General features: G+C 38.1%; 1 long non-coding RNA gene across 2 annotated transcripts; it reads left to right on the forward strand.

Annotated features, from left to right (window-relative positions):
- Positions 1-6: 6 nt before the first annotated feature.
- On the forward strand, positions 7-6348 carry LOC308065696. Of its 2 annotated transcripts, XR_013928885.1 has the most exons (4): positions 7-321; positions 5041-5231; positions 5826-5894; positions 6149-6348. It is a non-coding gene; the product is annotated as an uncharacterized lncRNA (long non-coding RNA). The 2 variants fall into 2 exon arrangements; XR_013928886.1 differs by lacking the exon at positions 7-321 and having other exon boundaries at positions 606-5231.
- The last annotated feature ends 254 nt before the right edge of the window (positions 6349-6602 follow it).

Consider the following 6602-nt stretch of genomic DNA (forward strand, 5'->3'; position numbering starts at 1 on the left):
ATGGAATGGCTTTCAAAGCTTTGTATTGATCTTGGTTGTGCCCAGTGCTTTGCCTAGTGTATGGGGAAATGTTGTAGAACTTGAATAAGCCATGACATCTTAGACAAAGGATGATGATTATGTGCGTGCTGAACAAGAACTTCTTCTATATGCCCTTCTGCTGCAACAGAGTAATAAAACTGGTAGGTGGCAGCAGCAGCAGCAGAAGCTCATGTGACTGACCTGAGGAACCTCCAGTACGGGGAGAAATGGATTGCAAAATATTAACTGAAGTAAGGGGGACGGAGGAGAGGCAGAGTCCCTGAGCCGTTCCTTTGAATGGTGAGTCTAATTTACAGAATTCTAACCATCAAAAGGCTAGCTGTAGTACAATAGACACATTGATCTGTCTGATTTGGTGTTTGGTTACCGTGTGTCCTGGTTCTGATCTTTGGTTCAACGTTCCATTTTCCCCACTGCCTCTTAAGGCAGAGTATATATCTTAAAATACTAAACTTCGCCAAAGTTGCCGCATCTTAAGGGTAATATAAGGAAATATATATATATATATATATATATATATATATAAAATATATATAATATAATATAAGGTAATATAAGGAAAATAAGGCCAGAAGGAATTTATCTAGTCCATCCATTTCTCTGCTCCACAGGATGATCAGTTGTGGTTACGCCATTGGTGACATGGTTGTTTTAACCTCGTTTAAGAAACAGGGAATAAATGAGAAAGATTCTACTGTCTTTACCTGTGGATTTTTATTTTATTGAGGTGAAACGCATCCTTACTGTAAGCCAATGGTCAGCCTCATAGGTTGAGAGCTCATCTGCTCCTTTTTGCCCATCTGCTATGCAATGCTGCTTCTGGGGTGATTCTCTTATGTACTTCTTGAAATGTTCTTCAGTATTCTATCACAATGTTACTTGGTGATAACTGAAATGACTGTTGTGTATACATATAGTTAGCATTTCACATCAAAGGCTGGTTCCTTTGACTCAAAGGCTTTGTACCCCCTTGAGTGTGAAGAACTCAGATCGTGGTATTGTCAACAGGCATACTTTTTGTGCAAGGAGCATGGTTTACAAATGCATATTATAAGCAAGCAGCCTCATGCTGTAATGACACTTTAAGAACTCAGAATTTTCATGTGATGTGTGATGGTTGCTTGAGATTTAGGGACAACAGCATCACCTATAACAAATAAATGGGTTTGGCATTAAGTCTAAATCACATCCTTAAATCACTCTAATTTTGTCCAGTAGGGTGCGATGGTGCACATGTATTCAAATGAATCTAGATTAATTTTTCAAAATTCTGGTATGACATTTTCTATATATAAAAATCCTCTTTAAGACTCTCTCCTCTGTTTCTGAATCCTAGTCTCTTTTTCATTAGTTTAACTAGTCATACCAGTAAATCCAAAGTGGTGAGTACAGAAGAGAAATTGTTTCCTGGGTTTGTACCAGTCATTAGCCCATTACAATATAATGAAAAGGATTTAAGGACTTCTTATTAATTGGGATGCTGAAATGTCTTTACATAACATTTAAGACAAATTTGTTTCTACATAATATTAAAGGATTTTTATGTAAGGGGGAGGTAAGAACAGGAACAAAGTAAAAGTGCAGAATGTTCTCAAGTACCCAAATGCTATCAGTCCCAAACCTGGAAATACTAAGTAAAAGCTCTAACAGGAAAAATCAAACCCCAGATCCATTATTCTCTTCCTTGAATCTTATGTAGATACTAATTACTGTGTAATGGTAATAGAGCACCGTATAGATGAAAGGATAGATGCTTTAGAAACACTATGATAGTAAAGGGCAGTGTTACTTATGGAGACTTCATATATCTCAAGATAGAAAAAGTGTTCAAAGCACCAACAGTTAAAATCCTTTTTGAAAGTGTGAAATGCAGAACATACCATGTTTCTACTTAATGTCTAACAGCTAGTAGTTCTAACCACCTCTTCAGTTATCTAGTAGACCAGTGGTGTCTCAAACTTTTTTGATTGCACATTGCTATCAGTAAAAAAACATTTTGAGCATGCAATGTTTAATTGTTATGTACATGTACTACTGTGTACATAAGTCATACACAAACCCGGAAATTAAAAAAGGGTGAGATAAAGATGAAATGAACACAATTTTAAACATTTGTTTCATTGTAGTTATTAATGGTGCAATAATTTTCTTCCTGTAGTCTTATGGGTTGTCTTCTGTAACCTGCTGGGGAACGTGCACTCCAGTTAGGAGATGGCTGATGTAGACATCAAAGAATTGTTGTTGCACTTATCATTAGTATGTTCCAGTATAACAGAACCTCCTTTTTAAGTAAGTGTCCTACCAGAGATTAAATTACGGACCTCTAGTAGGATGATTTCTCTTTCTGAAAATAAAGTGAAAGAGGAGAGAACAGCAGGATGGGGAAGCACTGATGAGCAGTCTGGCATAGGGGAAGTTTGGATGTGGATCAGTTGAAGATGTGGAGAAATGTATCCAAGTGGATTGGGGAAAAGGTTGTGGTCAGAATATATACCAATATACAGAATACCACAGTAGCTTTTGCATTTTAACTGTTCCTAGTCCACTTACATCTAAGTGTTAGTTGATAAATTCCAGTTCAGTTTGCTGTTGTTATCTGGGGTAGTCACATAAAATTAGGAACAATGCTTACATATAGGAACTAAGCTGGATCAGAGGTTTTTGATACCAGGCAACTAAATAGTCTCCAGTGCATGTCAGGTACATATCATGGACAACTGGTGTGCTTTTCTCAGTGGCATCTCGCTTTTCGTGCTGCCTTTAAGTGTTGTGTGAACCACAGGCTGGAAATCCCAGAACTGAGTTATTGCAAAGTGAAAGGAGATCAATTGTACAAAGTGAAAAATATTTTGAATGGAGATTTGAAAAGGGTCCCATTAAATAGGATGATGAGTAAAGTCTATGTGTGAGATGAAGCTCATAAAAAAATTTTTAAAATGCATTCACACTGGAGATGTGAAAGAGAGAAAGTGAATTCTGGTGGTAGAGGCAAAGGAGTCTGAAGCATTTGTCAGTCTGTCAGCAGAGATAGAGATGAGGCAGTAAAACAGCTTTTGCTGATCTTGAGCATTCCCAAATTTTTGTTGTAAGGCAGAATCTCACCAGACATCCTGTATGTAATATATGCTAGGCATGCTAGCCTTTGGGAACTGGGTATCAAGGAGGAGAGCTGGAGATTGATACAGAACTGTTGGTATGGAAACTGACTGTAGCAGTTGCCTACTAGGATGGATGGTAACGTGGATTAAAATGTGCTGCACTGAGTTTAGATGACCGCAATACTTGGGAAGAAAGGTGGTTACCTGGCCCTGAACATGGGCTTATTTGCCCAGATAAACCTGTAGCCTTTTGCTTCTCAGCATAGTAAGGAGTAGAGGTAAAGAACGGCTGAGCAAGGGGACAATTGTAGGTGACTTAGAGTCAACGTTCAGCAAAGATTTTGGGTGTAAAACAAGCAGGAATTTAGAGTACTCTCCCAGATCCTCCATGTTTTCACATGCGGCTGTCAGTACAAGAGGATTTATATTTTTTTTTTCTACTACATGTGACATAGCAAAGCATCTTGTTCTCTGCAACTTCGATGTGGTAGAGATTTGAAGAATGCAGAATATTTTTCATTCTTATTATAGGCTTCCATGGGTAGGCAAGGGGTCGTGTTTATGTGAAAGGAGGAATGGTTAGGTTCCTCACGATAACTGAAAAGCGGATTACGGATTAGGCTGATAGAGAAATTAACATTTACATTGTGCTTGGGCAAGGTATTTCTGCATCCTCCTTTTGTTCCATTTAGAAACAGTACAAGCGTTACTGAGTACACAGAGCTTGCATAGTAGTATGTCAGTGTAAGCTCTGCCAAGTGTGTATGGGGGAAGGGCTTATAAAAGATTTATGTGAATTTCTGTGTGTCAGCTTTTTTATTTGGAGGCAGTTTGCTGTATGCAACTGCATATAGTACACTGTCTTAGTGTAATAGATTTTTTTGTTTGTTTGTAAAGAGTGAAATGTGTTTGGGTGTTAAATATGTCATTCTGTTGTCCATTTCTGTAGGAGGCAGGATGGTTAAGCAGTCAAAATGCATAAGAACTACATGACTAGTTATATCCAAAGTCTAGTGCCAGTTGAGTACTTGATGTTGCCAGGGAGAAGGCTTTTTGGTTTATCTTTTCATAAGAGGAGACAAAGAAACATCTGAGAAAGGACTTTGAAAGTGTTGCATACATTGAATTGCATCTTCTGTTACCATTTCTCTTTCCTTTCAGAATGTTTTGATGTGCTGCTTTGATGTGCATGTATCTTATTAAAAAAAATTAGCTGCTGAAATGTCTCTGGTGTGTAGGCTTGAGTCTGGTCAAACAGGGCAAACCAGTGTGGAATGCTCTATAATCACAGATGGTCAGCTGTGCTAATCTTGGCCTTGACCAGAGGACGACAGAGTGTGGAAGTCTCTTTTTTTTTTTTTTTTTTTTTTTTTTTTTTTCCCCTGGAAGATTTTGCTGGGCTCTATGTTTTTATTGCAATATATGCAGTAGTGGCAGAAGTCTTTGTCAATAATATTCTGTATAGCTGTCACTAGAAAGTGCAGTGGCTTTTGATCAACGAGTTTTTAAATTTCCCTTATGTAATGCTTTTCCTTTTTCCTTATTCTGTTAATCTGTGGTTTAATGTAATATGATATATACAGTTTCCTAAATCAGGAGTTAATTTTTGTGTTAGACAAATTGCAGTATAATTGAGTAATTTTAATACAGGAATGGAAAAATGAAATTTTATTAGAGGTCATTGGAATTATTTTCAATAAAGTATTGTAATCAGAAAAAACTAATTTATCACATTAATGCATTTTCAGAGATATATGCTAATTTCCAGAATTTATTGGGATGATATCTCTTGTAAAAAATAGCATTTGCTGTTAGAGAGGGAGGACAAATCCATATTACATTAGCCAGTAACCCAGTTGTTGCTACCTCTTTGGCCAGTCATGCATTTTTTTCTATGCAGATTTCCAGTTTATGGTGGAAGCAGTGATACTACTGAGCTTCCTTGATGCTTAGTTTATCTCTGTCATAAAATACTTACATTTTGGGGAGAAAGGAACTGGAGAGGTGAAAACTGTACACAGTGTTACCTGGACTAAACGGGAAGGTGCCGTGAAGCAGAGAGAGAAGACTAAGCAGTAGCTGTATACGCAGGTATCCTTTCAGTTCTGTATTACCAATGTAGCGGGAGGCCAGGAGTCAAGATGACTGTTTCAGTTACACCGTGATAAGGAATGGGAATGTCGCATTGACTTTTGTGCAACTGTAAATACTTCATATCTGGTGTTTACAAGAAGTGTGGTTTGCCCAAGGGTGCGTGTGCAGTTTCTCTTATTCCTTGCTACTGCTGTGCAAAGCACTGCCTGCTAGTATTTATTGTCTGGATTCTGTCTGTTCAGTGGTATTGTGTATTAAGCCTGAAACTTGTATAGTATTTTGTGATTTTCCAGGAGGAAACTTAGTATGCTTGTGTGCATATTTTCCCATCCATCTAACAAACACAAGGCCAACAGAAACAACACAGATGTTATGGTTACTCTCCCACCCCATCTTTACAACAATGTATGGGAGGAGTAGTGCAAATGTAATGTGATGTAGGAATGCTTGTCCGTGCCTGAATGGAAATGTTTGTTTACCAGATGGCAAATACTGAAGCTTTATCAGTGAGAGAACTAGGCAGAAAGAGGCTGCAGTCTGACTTTGCTAAACTTTTACACAATTTTTCCTCCGCATGAAATATTTCCACAGGAATGTAATACTTGTGAAAGATGCTGGATCATCAGTTGCAGAGACTGAACTCCTCTACCCACAGGAAAGGTAACAGGAACTAGATCTTACCCTTTAGAACACAGCCTTCACTGCATCTCACTCCTTGACCTGGAAAGGCCTTTTCCAAGGTCAGAAGAGGAGTTTGGTACCCATGGCTCAGTCCTTGGTGCACCTATAATGCAGCTATCGAGGAAGCCAGATAAATGACAATTCAGAGATCTTTTTTTATGATGTGTGCTTAAATTTCTGATATTATTATTTTGGGGAAAAAGACTAACTTCTTCAATGATTTGTTTCTCTAGGTTTTTCTGCGCCACCAGGAGGTCTTCTCTTCCCTCTTATGGGGACACTTACCTCTTGATAATACTCCTTTCACAATGAAGGGAAGCAAGGATGGACCAGCAGCAATGTGGAATGGGGTGATCCCCACACTTGGGGTTAACAGTCATAATGAACACTGTCCTACTAACATGGAGAGCTGAATAAAAGAGTTGAATTCTGATTGATGAGAGTGTGAGGTTCTTTTTGGTATCTTCTGCACCAACTCCCCTTGAAGTGCTGGTTAACTTCAGAAATCTGTTGATTTTGTATCAAAGCTGCAGCTAAGCCAGAACAGTAAAACACGTTGGATATTCTTCATTATATTACACACACACACACATAATTTCATTCCTAAGAGTTCTAAAATGCTTTATATTTATACAAATAATCTTCCCGAATGCCTTGGAAAACCTCAGTATCAGGCCTTTGGTTTTA

Source organism: Falco punctatus (assembly GCF_963210335.1).
Source record: "Falco punctatus genome assembly, chromosome: 6".
Lineage (NCBI taxonomy): Eukaryota > Metazoa > Chordata > Aves > Falconiformes > Falconidae > Falco > Falco punctatus.